Below are 15,415 nucleotides of genomic sequence, written 5' to 3' on the forward strand. Positions count from 1 at the left end.
AGGCAGGATGTTTGTCTCAGGGCTCTCAGTCAGCTGGGGCAGGATGTTTATCTCAGGGCTCTCATGGTCCCAACAGATGTCTTTGTCATTTATCAAAAGCTCATGTTATCTTTAGAACAAAGGATTTCTTCAAAATTCTTATAAGGACACACATATTAGCAAATTTCATGTGAAAGAATTTATTTATATATTTAGAAATATTTGTATATGTGTGTATGCATGCATGAATGTATGTATGTATGTATGTATCAACAGTTAATGAAAATAAAAAAAGAGTTCATGAACTCGAATTCCCATTCGTGGAGTTATGTGGCAGGTTTGAAAGAAAGAGAAGGGGAAAATGATGTAATTAGATAAGCCACTTGAAATTCAATCCCAAGTGGTCAACCTTAAATACACCTTCATACAGACAATAATAATTAGAATTAGTAGAATCTATCTATCTATCTATCTATCTATCTATCTATCTATCTATCATTAAGTATAGTATTCTACATATGTATATAATTGATAACAAAGAATTATATATTTGTTACATATATTTATATGTACTTACATAAGTAACAATAACAAAGGCAAACATTATGAATTTAAGAGTACTACAAACAAAAGAATGGTTGGTGGATAGAAATGGTACAAATACATATTCATGTATGAAACTCTCAAAAAACTTTTAACTAGAAAATGTTAGGTTTACTGGAAAAAATAAATTCAAAACATACTCAGTTGATGATTTTTCAGAAAACTAGTTTTAGACAATGTACAATCTTAAAAATACCTTTTCTGTTTTATTTTTTGGGGTCACTTAGAGTGAGCCCATTCTGTATCTAGTCCCAATGCACATAGGGAGCAGATGAGTAGGTTTGTCTTCATGTGGGCCCACCAAACAACTGGAGCAGGAGCTGTTCCTGAGCCGATTGCCTACATGCCTGTATGTGGATCCCACACACTAAATGGACAGCATTGTCAGGCCTCAGTGGGAGAGGATGTGCCTAATTTTGCAGCAACTTGAAATGTGAGGATGGGAGTCAGGGGTGATTGATACCCAGAGAGTGTCTGAAGGTGAATTGGGGGAGGGCTTGAATGACAGAATTCTGAGCAGAGAAAGGGTAGATATTGAGTTGCAAGTGGAACAAATAAATTTAATAAAACCATTATTATTGATTCTTTGTGAATTTCACATTTGTGTGCCCCCATCATACTCATCTCCCCCTCTGTCTCTCTCTCTTTCTCATCATCTATCTATATCTATCTATATTTATATCTATAGCTATATATATACCAACATCATCTATACCAATCTTTATCTCCATGTCTGTCTCTATCTACCCTTTGCCCTTGCATTCTTACCTACAAAACAAAATAAAACAAAACAAGAGAAGAAAAAGAAAAAAAGAAAAAAGCAAGATTAAAGAAAAAAATCTCAGCCAGGTGATGGTGGAACATGCCTTTAATTCAAGCACTTGAGAGGCAAGTGGATTTCTGAGTTCAAGGCCAGCCTGGCCTACAGAGTGAGTTCCCGGACAGCCAAGGCTATACAGAGAAACCCTGTCTCAAAAAAAAAAAAAAATCTCAGCACAGAAGATGCAATGTATTATGGTCTAACCCACATTATACCCTTTTGCCTAAATATCATTACTTGTAAATGTTCATTTCAAGATATCCCGTTGTTGCCCTGTGTCATGAATATTCTGCAGCTTTGGTTTACAGCATCAGCTAATTTACATGTTCCCATAGTTCATAGATGAGCTAGATGTTGGGATGGTCCAACCCTGGATCTTGGCCTGGGTGGTAGCTTATTTGCTTAGTCTGACAGCTGAAAAATTTCTAGAATCAGTGCCAGTGCCGGACCAGGGAAAGATGAGGACAGCTCTCCTGAGTGCCACAGCTGGTAAAAGGCAGGGCCATACTTTCTGTAACAATGTCACCAAGGCTAGATATTCTATACTACCAAGGTGAGGGACAGGGGCCAATGAGTCTCAGGGCCATCTATGTACAGCCATTGGATGTTAACATGATCGTAGGTGACAGCCTACATCAGGGACATCCACATGACCTTCGATGGTAAAATGGACCATGGATGTCAACACTGCTGGTGCAGAGCCACAGATCCAGACATAGCCCTCAGAGGCACCATGGGACAGGGCATCAATAACTTCAAGTAGAAGCACAGGTTATTCACATTAGGCTGTTCCTCACCACCCTCACATCTTCAGTTACAGATATCTTCATTGTGAACAATGTTTCACTTCTCTTTCTCTCCCATCTGTCCACCACATACTTGCTCACAGCAGTGGCACCTTGCCTGGTAAGCATGGTGGTGAATGAGATTCTCATGCAGTCATTTTTTTTAAGAAAAAAAGGAATATCTTGGTAAGTCAACACTTAAACATAAACATTATTATACAGTTTTCAATATCACATAATGTACTTAAAATTTATGTTTTGATAAATTATTAATTTAATATTATATGGATGCGAAGTAAATATAATTATAGAAAGGTGATAGATTTGAAGATAAGTGGGAAATTACTTATCGCTTCTTGTGGAAAAAATATAAATTAAGGACACATCTGTCGCAGTTCAAAGACTGCACTCTGATTTAATAAATCTTACTTGAAATTCCAGTTCAATGAATTCATTATGTCAGCATTCTGAGATTATATGGAGAGTAAAAATATATTACACTTCTAAACTACAATTTAATTGATTATAAAAAGCTTAATTCTTGCACACATTCTGGCCATTTGTGAGAGAATATCGAGGTTTCCCAGAATACAAACAGTCACAAATATGATGGCTGTATGGATGATCTATTGTGTACTATGTGGAAGCATCACCTGTCAATAAAACTGATGGCCAATAACTGAGGCAGGATTAGAAGGTGAGAAATCCAACAGAGAGAGAGGAACTTTGGGAAATAGTGAGGCAGTGGTTGTTCCCATCTAGACATGGAGGAAGTTAGATTTATAAAACTGAGGAAGTTAGATTTATAAAACTGAGGAGAGGTAACTAGCCATGTTGCAGATATAGAATATTATAAGTAGGTTATACTATTATACATATGTGGGTGATATTATATGTAATATGTGAGCTAGACGGAACAAGCTAAGCTTATTCCCTACATATATTATTTGAGTTGTTATTTGAAAACTGGTGCACTCTTTTTTGTGTGACTGTCTTTCTTTATTTCTTTGTTTCTCTCTCTCTCTCTCTCTCTCTCTCTCTCTCTCTCTCTCTCTCTCTCTCTCTCTCTCTCTCTCTCCATTACAAATGCTGCCCCCTGTTGGTCCTCTTTTGCAGAGTGCCTCCCACATCACTTTTTCCTTTTCTTTCTGACAGGCAGTCCTTGTATATCCCCACCTTGATGCAACAAGTCTCTGCAGGATTAGGTACATCCTCTCTCACTGAGGCCAGAAATGGGGGCCCTTTTGTACATATGTGCTGGGGTGCTAGGGCCAGCCCATGTATGCTCTTTGGTTGATGGCTTTGTCTCTGGGAGCACTCAGAGGTCCAGTTTAGTAGATAATTTTGGTCTTTTTATGGTGTTACCATCTCCTTGAGGGCCTTTATTCGTTCCTCCAACTCTTTCATAGGTGTCTTGGACCTCCATCCACTGTTTCTCCATTGGTGTATTTATATCTGTTTCAGTCAGATGCTGGATAGAGCTTTTCATAGGGCTGCTATGCTAGGCTCCTGTCTGCAAGAAAAACAGCATCATTAATAGTGTGAGGGATTGGTGCCTGCCCATGAGATGCATCACAAAATGTGAAAGTCACCTGTTGGCCATTTGTTCAGTCTCTGCTTAATCTTTCTCTGTGTATTTCTTTTAGACAGGACCAATTTGGGTCAAAAGTTTTGTTGGTACATTAGTGTCCCCCTCTCTCCACTGAAGGTCCAGTCTGGCTACTGGAGTTGGTCTCTTTAGGTTCCATATCCCAAATGTTGGGCATTTTGGCTAAGGTCACTTGCATTGATTCTTGGGAACTTCCCTCATTCTGTGTCTCTGAGACTTCCAAGGGAATTCACCTACCCCCATCCTGGCAACTGCCCATTTCCATTCATTCTCTTGGATCTCTGGGATTCCAATCTCTCCCCATGCCCAATCTTGCTCCCATATTCCCCTTTAACCTCCCCTTTCTCAGTGAGGTCACTCCCTCCCTCTTCCTCCAATGACTATTTTGTTCCCATTCCTAACTGGGATTCAAGCATCCTTACTTAAGATTTCCTTCTTGTTTAACTTCTTTGGGTCTGTGTGGTGTGTCATAGGTACTCTGAACATTTTTGCTAGTATATACTTGTCAGTGATTACATACTACACATGTCCTTTTGGGTCTGTATTACCTCACTTAAGATCTTATTTTCTAATCCCATCCACTTGACTGCAAAATTCATGATGTCCTGGTTTTTAATAGTAGAATAGTATTCCATTGTGTAAATGATCCCCGTTTTCTTTGTCCATTCTTCAGTTGAGGGGCATCTGGCTTGCTTCCAGTTTCTGGTTATTATGAATAAACTACTTGAATATAATGGAGCCCATGTCTTTGGGGAATAATGAAGCTTCTTTTTTGGGTATATGCCAGAGCAGAATAGATGCGTTTTTAGGTAGAACTATTGCCAGTTTTCTGAGAAATTGTCAGATTGATTTCCAGAGTGTTTTTTCAAGTTTGCAATACCCCTAGCAAAGGAGGAGTGTTGTCCTTTCTCCACATCCTCCACCACGATATTCTGTTTGTTGAGAGTTTGATCATAGCCATTTTGATTGGTATAAGGTAGAATCTCAGGATTCATTCAATTTGTCTTCCCCTGATGACTAAGGATGTTGAAGATTTCTTTATGTGCTTCTTGGCCATTAAATATTTCTCTGTTGAGAGTTCTCTGTTTAGTGCTATACCCCATTTTTAATTGAGTTATTTGGGTTGCTGTTGTTATTGTTTTTGTTGTTTTAATTTACCTTCTTCAGTTCGTTATATATTTTGGATATCATCCCTGTCCGTGGAAGTGGTAAGTGACCTTAGCCATAATGTCCAACAGTAGGGATACAGAACCTGAAGAGATCAGCTACAGTAGCCATTGAAAATGTTCTCTTGTAAATGCTTGTATTCTCATGCTACTTTAGTTACCCAAAAATCTGTTTGCAGTGTCCTGCACATAAGACTGAAGGAACCCTGCTTCCAGTTGGTTTTGATTGGTAAATAAAAGTTGCCTGTGCCCAAAGGCTGAGAAGGGAGACAGAAGTAGGACTTTTAGGATTCCCAAGCAAGGGTCCAAGGAAGGAGGAGGAAGAAGGAGATATGCTATGATGGGGGCAAAGGAAGGGCACCATGCCTGAGAACTGCAGGCCAGGGAGACAGCCTACCTGTAAAAGCTAGGGAAAGGTGGTTCCAGGAGGCTGCCCAATGGCATCCCAAGCAGCAAAGATAAAATGTGGATTTTAGCAAGTAATAACTGGGAAATATTGGAGGTTAGGAAGTAGTCCAGCCATTGAGCTATTTTAGGCATATCAAAATATAAAGGCTGTGTGTATCTCTCATTCAATAATATAAAGCATCGGAGCAGGTAGGAGGAACTTGCTACTGCTACTGATATCAATTGGGTCTTTTAAGATTTTCCCAATGAGTAGGCTTATATTTTGTCCATATCCAAGATTTTATGTTCTTTAAAATTTCTTTGATTTTGGGGATATGTGCCCTTTGAAACCATGCTTTCCACTGGTCTCAATTTCCTTTGTGTACATTCAATGACTCTTTTAGATTTTTTTTCCTTTCAGAAGCAATGGTAATTCAATCTCTGGGTGCAACAACTAAAACATTAACCTTGTAAGCCCTATTGAATATGATTCCTCTAATGCTGAATCCTGATGGATCCTCCATGATACTGAGAAACTCTAGCAGCAACATCTTGTCCTTACAGTATCCCCATTCCAAAGTCCCTTCTTTTCTTACTCTGTCCAAACTGGAAGTCTTGCTTACTTGCCCAATGATTGGCTTCCTTATTCACTGGGGGATTTGTTCACAAGAAGTCCCCTGAGAACATGACTCATTCTTTGTCTGCATCCCCTCCCATGATAGCAGATTTAGTATCAAAATATGAACAAGACCAGGCCCATCTACAACACTTCTTTCTGTTCTAATAAAAAAAATAAAAAAAAAAAAACAAAAACAAAAAACAAAAAAAAACAAAACCTTTTCTTTCAAATACAAATAGAGTACAACTATGACCATTTTGTAATTTATAAGGTGTAAGATAGACCTAACACTCAGTCCACAATTATGTCATTAAGACAGAAAACTGTCCTCTATCCTAACTTGAAGGACTCATAACTTTACACCTGACTTTAGATTGTATGCCATCTGAAAAATAATCCTCTCAAATCTGTTCTTTCAATATAAATAGCCTGGGTTGGCTATGACACTATAAGTAGTCTTTCAACACCACCAGAAATCTGAGAATGATCAGCATAAACTGAAAATATATAGCAAGCCTAACAAAGCTTCCAGAACTGAGATAAATTGTAGAGACAGTTGCTTACCTATAGAGCCCCAGTAAGTAAGTCAGCATGTCTTCAGCCTTCTGGCCCAGAATCATCTGACAGACCTTGAGAAACAGGAAATTAAGGACTAGCCTTTTCTGTCTCAGTAGGTTTTAACCTGTAAATTTTGTCCCTTTTCTGGACAGTACAGGTTTGCAGGAAAGATTGACAATTTTCTGCCCAGCCAATTTCATTACCTTGCCATAAATGCACAGCCTCACCTGGAAGTAAGATGCTAAGTTGCTTCTTTCAGTCCATGAATGGGAAGCTGTTAGGAATAGATTTGTCTCAACAAGTAAATAAATAACATTAAATGTAACATTTTGTAGATTTCTGACATTTTTGAAAACCAACTATCTATGTAAAGTATTCTGGACTGTTTTCCATTAATTAATCTCAGCTATTTTTAATTAAAATATCTGAAAACACTATAACAAAAAACTCAGAGCCATGAATTTGCTATTTGGCCCTTAACTCACAGGTTTTATCATCTCAGATCAGCTTATAATAACAGTAATAGAGGGACTGGGTCTAAGTCATATAATTTAAAATTTTTAATATCAATAGAAGAAATCTATACCAATGAAAACCTTGATTTTGGATCAAAATAAATTCTGTACCAAAATAAGAAATTATGACTTCAGCTTAGTAACAATTAAAAAGATTTCTACCAAATGAGATTATGGTTATGAAATCAGTTCTAGCTATTCCTCCCTATTCCAATTATGACCATTTCTATACTCCCTAGGAAGGCAACGCATAATAACCTCATCCAGCCCCAAAGCCCAGGGAAGTGTGTCAATGACTCTTCATAACTTCCTCAATCTGAATATGGGTGTTGAGATATTTGGGGGGGGGGAATAGGGAAAATAAGATTGATAAGTCTCTGATGTCTGTGTCTTGAGACTGGATCTGGCTGAAGGTCCAGGACATCAGGAGTTCAAGCAGGTCAGTTCAGAATGTTTGATGAAGAGATTCACCAAGGTTGAATATTCTATAATATACAAATCTCAAAATTTTTTTATCATCAAGATATGTTTTTTTGTTTGGTTCTCTGTAATCTAGTTCTCTGGGGCTCTCCCTTTATCAAATCTGATCCACATTACTCTGGAAGGTGTATAGACATTAAGTATTTTTTTTCTAAAAATGCAAAGACAAAATCTTCTTCCTAAATCAGCATATCCTTGAGCTAGTAATCAGACAATCTTTTATTTAGACCTGTCTCCCAGAGGAATAATAAAACCACAAAACTCAAAATTACAACCAATTTGAAAATTAAAACAACTCAAAACAAATGAAGTAAATTAAAATTCTGTATGTGCCTATTCTTAGGCCCTGTCTATTTTGCCAAGCAGGAGAAAATAATCCAAGATTCCCATGGCATCAGGTTAGACAGAATTTGAGTATCCTGTGGGGCATATAAAGCAATCTTACACCATTTTACTGATCAGATTTCTGCCTAGAGCAGCCATCTTTTTATACCATTTATCTGTTCAGCTTTCTGCCTGAAGCCATAGACATTTTATTAATACCTGCATAATATCTGTTAATCTCTCTAGCAGGAGCCATAGACATTAATAATTAATACCTAATCAAAGCATGCAGTGATTATCACTGTACTCTACTCTGGAGTCAGTGACTAATTTTCGTTATCCTAGTTTCAAACTGCAGGCAAAATTCCCCACATGATTCAAACAGAATCTGTATATAAACCTATCCTAAAAGCAAATAATCCCAATTTAAAATTCACAGTTCCTTCCCTCTGCCCAAAAATGTAGGCAACTTCATTCTTCTCCTAATTCAGAGCAGCCTGCCATTCACCACACAAGGGGACCTCAGGGCTTTTGTTTTGTTTTGTTCTATTTCAATGCCTTCCACATCCCCATCCCCCACCCCTACCCCATCCAAGCTTGTTTGAGTGATGTGATTCATCTATCGCTACCTTCCTCTCACTTACAAAATGAAACTCTAACTCTCAGGCTACTAATCTTAAATTTTAAGTAGATTCATGCCCAAAATGTTGGTTCACCACCTGTTGTGTGAAATATTAAAAAAAAAAAAAAAACGACTGGCAAGCTTCTTGCACTACTGCCAGACACCAGCAACCAGCAACTCTGCCTCATGGGCCTAGCAAGCCATGCACTGGTGGCCAATGACCAACCTGTCATTATCTTGTGGAGACTCTGACTCAGAACTCCAAAATCTCTCCACCCAGCTTGCTAGGTTCCCACTGATGGGTCATTACCCCATGCTTCAAAGCTCTCATGGCCTTTGTGATACATACCAGGTGAACCCATGCTTTGCTGTCATACCTTTCTTTCTGGAACCCAGTTGAATTGAAGCGAGAAGAAAAACACCATACAAACTTAGCTCAAAACTTCATCTCTGGGCGGAATACTAAAACCTAATCTTGTATGCCTTATTAAATCTGATTCCTCAGGTGGCAATTCCTGATGGATATACCATGATACTGGGAGACACTAGCAATTGCATCTTGTCCTTATGCTATCCCAGTTCCAAAAGGCCACTATTTAGAATTAAATTCTTACAAATTATCATCTTAAAAAAAAGAGAAATAATAATAATAATAATAATAATAATAATAATAATAATAAATGAGTTTAAAAAACACAATCTTAAATGAAGGGATATGGTTACTTACTTAGAACATGGGTCAGTAAATGTAAATCACAAAACAATCCATGACACACCTAGGAGGTATTGATCAGGGAAGCCCAGAAACATTCCATATGAACACAGGCTATTGGTATTGATTAGTCACAATAATTGGCTACATTATATTTAATGAATATAATTATAATTTTCCTATTTTATCTGAAAATTTATAGAAAATTGAAACACTCTAACATTTATCAATATTTAATATTTATAGATTCACTGACTTCAAGAACAAATCTATTATCTCTATGTATCTACTTATATGATATCTTATATCTTTTCTATTTATATCTATCATTATTTTAAAAACATTTTTTAGATTTTATTTTTATGTGTATTAGTGTTTTTCTTGTATGTCTGCATATGTACTATGCAAGTGCCTGGTGCCTATGGAGATTAGAAGAAGATATCAAATTTTCTGAAAGTAGACTTAAAGATGGTTGTGAAACATCATCACCAGTTCTGGGAACTAAATTCAGGTCCTGTGCAAGAGCAAAATGACTGTCCAGCATTTATTTATCTACCATCTATCTGTTAATTAGTCATCTATCTACATAAGTTCATTGTGCCATTAGGAATCAAGCTACAAGAAACATGTTTCTAGTCATAGTGGATCTGAGCTACCTAATGGTCATGTGGATGACATAGCTTTCACAAGACATGTTGTCTAATACTGCAGAAATATTATAAAGTTTAATTCAACAATGAAAATAGTATATTTGGAAATATAAAAATTCAATTATATTTTGAATCATTCATTGGCATACATTTGTTTTTTGATGTTGTTTCACCGTATTTTATTTACTTTATTCTATGAAGCATATCATTTTTATAAACATTGGGATATGAATTATCATTTATTCACTTTACCCCCAAACAACTCAGTTGAGTTTAAAAGCAACCAAAATAATAATTAGAGAAAGTTTATAAATGTGTCCTTTATATCTGACATTGACCAAAGGCCAGAGGTTGGACACATTTGCTAGGCAAGTATAAAAAACTAAAATGTCTTTGTTGTGCTATAGAATTACTTTAAAGCTTATATTAAATTAATTAGCTATGTGATCCCATTATCAGGTTGATACCAATGTGTATATTCTCTCTAAAGTTCTTGTTATGATTCCCTAAGTAGAAGCAGGAATAATGTAAATTTTGTACTAACCCCTGATGTGAATCTTACACTCAATTGGTGATATGCTTTATCTAAGTGAGCTGGTTAGCCAGCTCACTTGCATTACTTTGCTGTTTTTTTTTTAAACTGGTAATGGGATGCACTTTAAAAGCAAAATTTACCTATATATTTTAGTAATGTTCAAACAAATCAAATACGGTTTTGATTATGCTAAGATTTAAAGTTTATCTTTTACTTTTGCTTTATTAACAACTGATTTATTTTTATATAGCAGTAACTTGAACGTATTTTTTTTAAAGAAAAGCTTCATATGCTATTGGCCATATTAAACATGATAAGAGAAAATGAGATTTAAAAATATGAATTTTAGGTAACTGCTAACAGTTAATGCTAGTTATGTATGTGAATTCCCATGTATAATTATGTATTATATCAAGAATTGCACAAACCAAGCACATACATTACATTTAGTAAAGGGTTTTCAGAATCTCTGGTTAAAAATCATGTTTGTGTTACATTAGGCATGTAATGTAAACATTTCCTGACAAATATATGATGGGGAGCATATTACTCTTCTTTTTCTAATTCATTGAAAATGTTTAACACTTATGTTTGAAGTAGAAAGATAAGATTGTTGAGATAAATACAAGCACTTTCTCCACGTGTTCTGCACTGTAATATGTCTAGGCCATATGTTCTATTTAGTACTTTCAAAAATCTAAGTGTAAAATAATAACAATATACTCTCATATATGATGGGTACACATTAGTCAAGTAGTTTTCAAACAAACAAGGAATACTTATTGATGAATTTACTATATTCCATATTTAAACAGATTGATGAATTTTCTATAGTCCTTTATTAAAAGAGTCAGGGTGAGAGTAATGTGCATAGTCTCTCTAAAGTTCTTGCTATCATGATTCCCTAAAGATAAGCAGGAATTATATGTTGTCTACAAACTCATCATATGAAATTTACATACAAGTGGTGACTTTGGTTTATCTACGGGTGTAAGTTTTTGACCAGTTTATTTCCTTTAATTTGCTGATATAAATACATGCATATGTGTGTGTATGTGTATGTGTATGTGAATATGTGTGTGTATAGTGTGGCCTATGTCAAAATTAAAATTTACCTATACAATTTTAGTAATGTTGTTCCAATAAGTCAAGTGCAGTTTTAATTACTGTAAGAAGATTTAAGGTTTATCTTTGATTTTTTCTTAATTAGCAACTGATTTTTTTATATAGCAGAAAACTATTCCCCTCCACCCACTCCTGTGTGTGTGAGTGTGTGTGTGTGTGTGTGTGTGTGTGTGTCTAATGACTAGCTGTGGTTCTCTTTATTTGTTTCCATCTAGTGCAAGAGGACCTTCTCTGATATGTGGCTGAAAGGAACAGATCTAGGAGCATAGCAGGAAATTATTAGGAGTCTTTTTTTTTTTGTCCTCTCTTTTGATTTTGAGAGTATTCATTTTTGGTATTACCCTAGGTGTCTTGCCTCCCTCACCTCTGGTTCTTGTCAGCTAAGGGGTGTTGCTTTGGGTTCAATTTTGTGGAGTGGGCCTTTAGTCAAACAAGACATGCCTTTGCTTCCCCCACAAGTTTTGTTCTATTATTGCCCTAGCATATTTGCAGGCAGACATATTGAAAATGAAAGGTTTTGTAGCCAGGTTGGTGCTTATGTTTTTCTTTTGGTAGCCAGCAGAATATCCTCCTTTACTAAAGTGTCTAGAAGATGGGAAGAGAAGGCTCTTTATAGGTACCAGCTTTATGTTTCCATGTTCAATGAGTTGTGTGTTGTTTGGAATGAGAGTATGAGTTTGCATTGGGATCTTGCTGTTTATTTGCAGAGAGCAACCTATTAACTTAACAACTGCCTGGGTTGTTTGGGGATTTCTGTAGCCCGCGCAGTCTTCTCGCCGGGAAGAAGACACGCGGACACTAGGTTCCTTCTGCAGCAACTGTTTATTTGTCTCCATCCATAGGGAAAAAGGGGTCGAACCCAAAATCCGCACTGCTTATATACACCACAGTGCAGGGTATCTGCCCACAGCGTGGCATGTCTGCTCATGATTGGCTGTTCACTCATTACCCTACGTAACGCCCCGGGATGGGCCGTGACATGGCGTCTTTTCACTCTAAGCACATGCGCCAACAGTTCTCTATGCACATGCGCAAACAGTTGTCCACTAGGAGTTAACAGCGGAAGTAGGCGCCATCTTGCCATGGCGAATGCCTCTCAAGATCACGGCTCCCCACAGATTTCCATAGGACAACTTTGGCTATTAATTCTATTGTTTATGATATAGTCTTGACAATGGAAACTTCCTCTGATGTCAAGTGATGGCTAGTTGGGACTCGTTTACTTTATTATCTGGAGACTTCATAAGAATTGACTTTATATATTATAGAAAGCTTCCAGTGCACTAGGTTTTAATATTTTCCTCTGTACCCATTTGGACTTTTTTTATGCTCACCCTTGTTCCCAAATAATGACACATGGACCTTTATATTTATTAATGAATGCTTTGCCCTTGAGCTAAGCTTACTCTCCAACTAACTCTTAACTTATATTTACCTGTTTGTACATATATTCTATGTCTTCAACATAGCTGGTTATTCTCCTCAATTTCATATATATGAATTCCTCTTTACCTCAATGGTAGATTTCCTACTCTTCTCTCTTTCTTAGAGTTCCCTTCTTTCTGTAGATGTCCTACCTTACTATCCTGGATTTTACTGTAGCCCATAGGCTTTTTAATTTAACCCATCAGAAGGTGCCTTAGGCAGACAAGGAAGGATGGAAATAAATTTTTCTTCAGTGTAAAAAATTAAAATAAAAACATCACTCCAACATTCCTCAAATGCCCCTCAATTATAGCCATTTTCCCCTCCATTCCCTCTCAACTCCATTTGACCTTCCCTTATCCACATCATACTTTTGTTTCCATAATCTCTATAACAGTTCACCCATAAAATCTATTGTATTTCCCTATCCCAGGGGAAACTCTTGTATTTCCCTATCCCAGGGGAAACTCTATGTCCCCTCCATCTGTTTCTCTATATCAAACCTCTAAGAGAGTATGGATAGTAGATTGGCTAGTATTTCTTTAACGGCTAGTGTCCACATACAAATGAATAGAAGTCATATTCGTATTTCTGGACTTTGGGTTACATCATTCAAGATGATTTTCTTCATTTGCCTTCAAATTTCATAGTGTCATCGTGTGTGTGTGTGCGTGTGTGTGTGTGTGTGTGTGTATCACATATTTTTATTCATTCTTCTAACATCTAGGTTGTTTCCAACTTCTTGCATATTATTGATAGAGCAGAAAATACATGGTTGATCAAGTGTCTTTAAGGTAAGATCATATGTCATTTGGACATATATCCAAGAGTGGTATAACTGGATCTTGAGGTAGATTATTTCCATCTTTTTGAAAAACTACCATACTGATTTCCATAGTGTCTGTACAATTTTGCTCTCCCACAAGCAAAGTGTGTTCCCTTCCTCCATGTCCTTGTCAGCATTCATTTCCACTTGTGTTATTGACTTTAGACATTTTCACAGGTATGAGATAGACTCTAAAAGTAGTTTGGATTTGCATTTACACTTTCCTGGTGGGTATGGATGCTGAACATTTCTGTTTTTATTTTAATTTATTCATTTATATTTATGAATCATTTTGTTTATATTTCAAATAATATTCCCTTCCTGGTTACCCTTTCACCAACCCCCTCATCCCATCCCTCTGCAACCCCTGCCCTTTGCCTCTAAGAGTGTTCTCTACCCATTCACCCACTCCCACTTCACTACTTTAACATCCCACTATGCTGGTGCATCAAGTTTCTCTCCACTCCCATTGATGTCAGATAAATCCATCCTCTGCTATATATGTACATGAAGTCCTGGAACATACCTTTAAAAGCATTGGAACTATTGAGTCTTTTCTATTGACTTTTGTGATGAGATCTACACCACATTTTTTTCTTTTTATTTAGTGTTTAATCTTTTTTTATAGTCCAGACTTTATGCCCCTCCCAGTCCACCCTTCAACTGTTTTTTATCCTACACCTCTTCTCTAAGTCTCCAAGAAGATATCCACATGCACACCCCCCAGCCCACCATACCTCCTGACTCCCTGTGACCCCACATCTCTCCAGGTTTAAGTGTATCTTCTCTGTTTAAGTTCAGACCCAGAAGTCCTCTTCTGTATATCAGCTTGATTAGGCTACCTGGTTCAATGTCTGAGAGATCCCAGGTATCTAAGTTGGTTCAGAATTCTGGTATTCCAATACTATTGGCTTCCTCCCTAAATTCTAGCTTTTTCCCAATTCAGCTGCAGGGGACACCAATTTCTTTCCATTGATTGGGTGTAAATATCTGCATTTGATTCTTTCAGCCACTTATTGGACCTCTTGGAAATCAATCGTGATAGGCCTCTGTAAGTAAGCACACCATAGTATCCATAATAGTGTCAGAACTTGGGTCCACCCACTGAGCTGGATCCCAATTTGGGCATGTTACTGGACTGCCTTTTAATTGGGCTGTTCTCATTTTTTGTTCCTGCACTTCTTTCAAACAGGAACAATTCTGGATCAGAGTTTTATTGTAGGATGGCAGCTCTTTAACGTTCTGGTTCATTGTGTGGAGGTGTGTGCATTGAGTCACATATTAGGTTTTGAGTATGCTCTCTGGTCATGAACCAGCAGCAGCTTTATTACAATAAACTCCTCTTATTTCCATTACCTGAGTTTAAGTTGTGTTGGATAAGAGAGGACCCATACCACAAAGGCTCTACCACATTGTTCACAATCATAGACTTTCTGTACAGCATGCTTAGTTTCATGATGATGAAAACTGTAGAAATGTGCAAAGGCTTCCACATATTGAATGCATTCATAGGGTTTCTCTTTCATGATGATGAAGACTTGGAAAATTTGAAAGGTCTTCACAATATTAAATATATTCAGAAATTTCTCTCCAGTATAGATTGATTCATGATGATGAAGACTATAGAAATGTATGAAGGCTTCACAGTATTAAACACACTCACACGATTTCTTTA

The sequence above is a fragment of the Mastomys coucha genome, unplaced genomic scaffold (assembly GCF_008632895.1).
Source record: "Mastomys coucha isolate ucsf_1 unplaced genomic scaffold, UCSF_Mcou_1 pScaffold21, whole genome shotgun sequence".
Taxonomy (NCBI): Eukaryota; Metazoa; Chordata; class Mammalia; order Rodentia; family Muridae; genus Mastomys; species Mastomys coucha.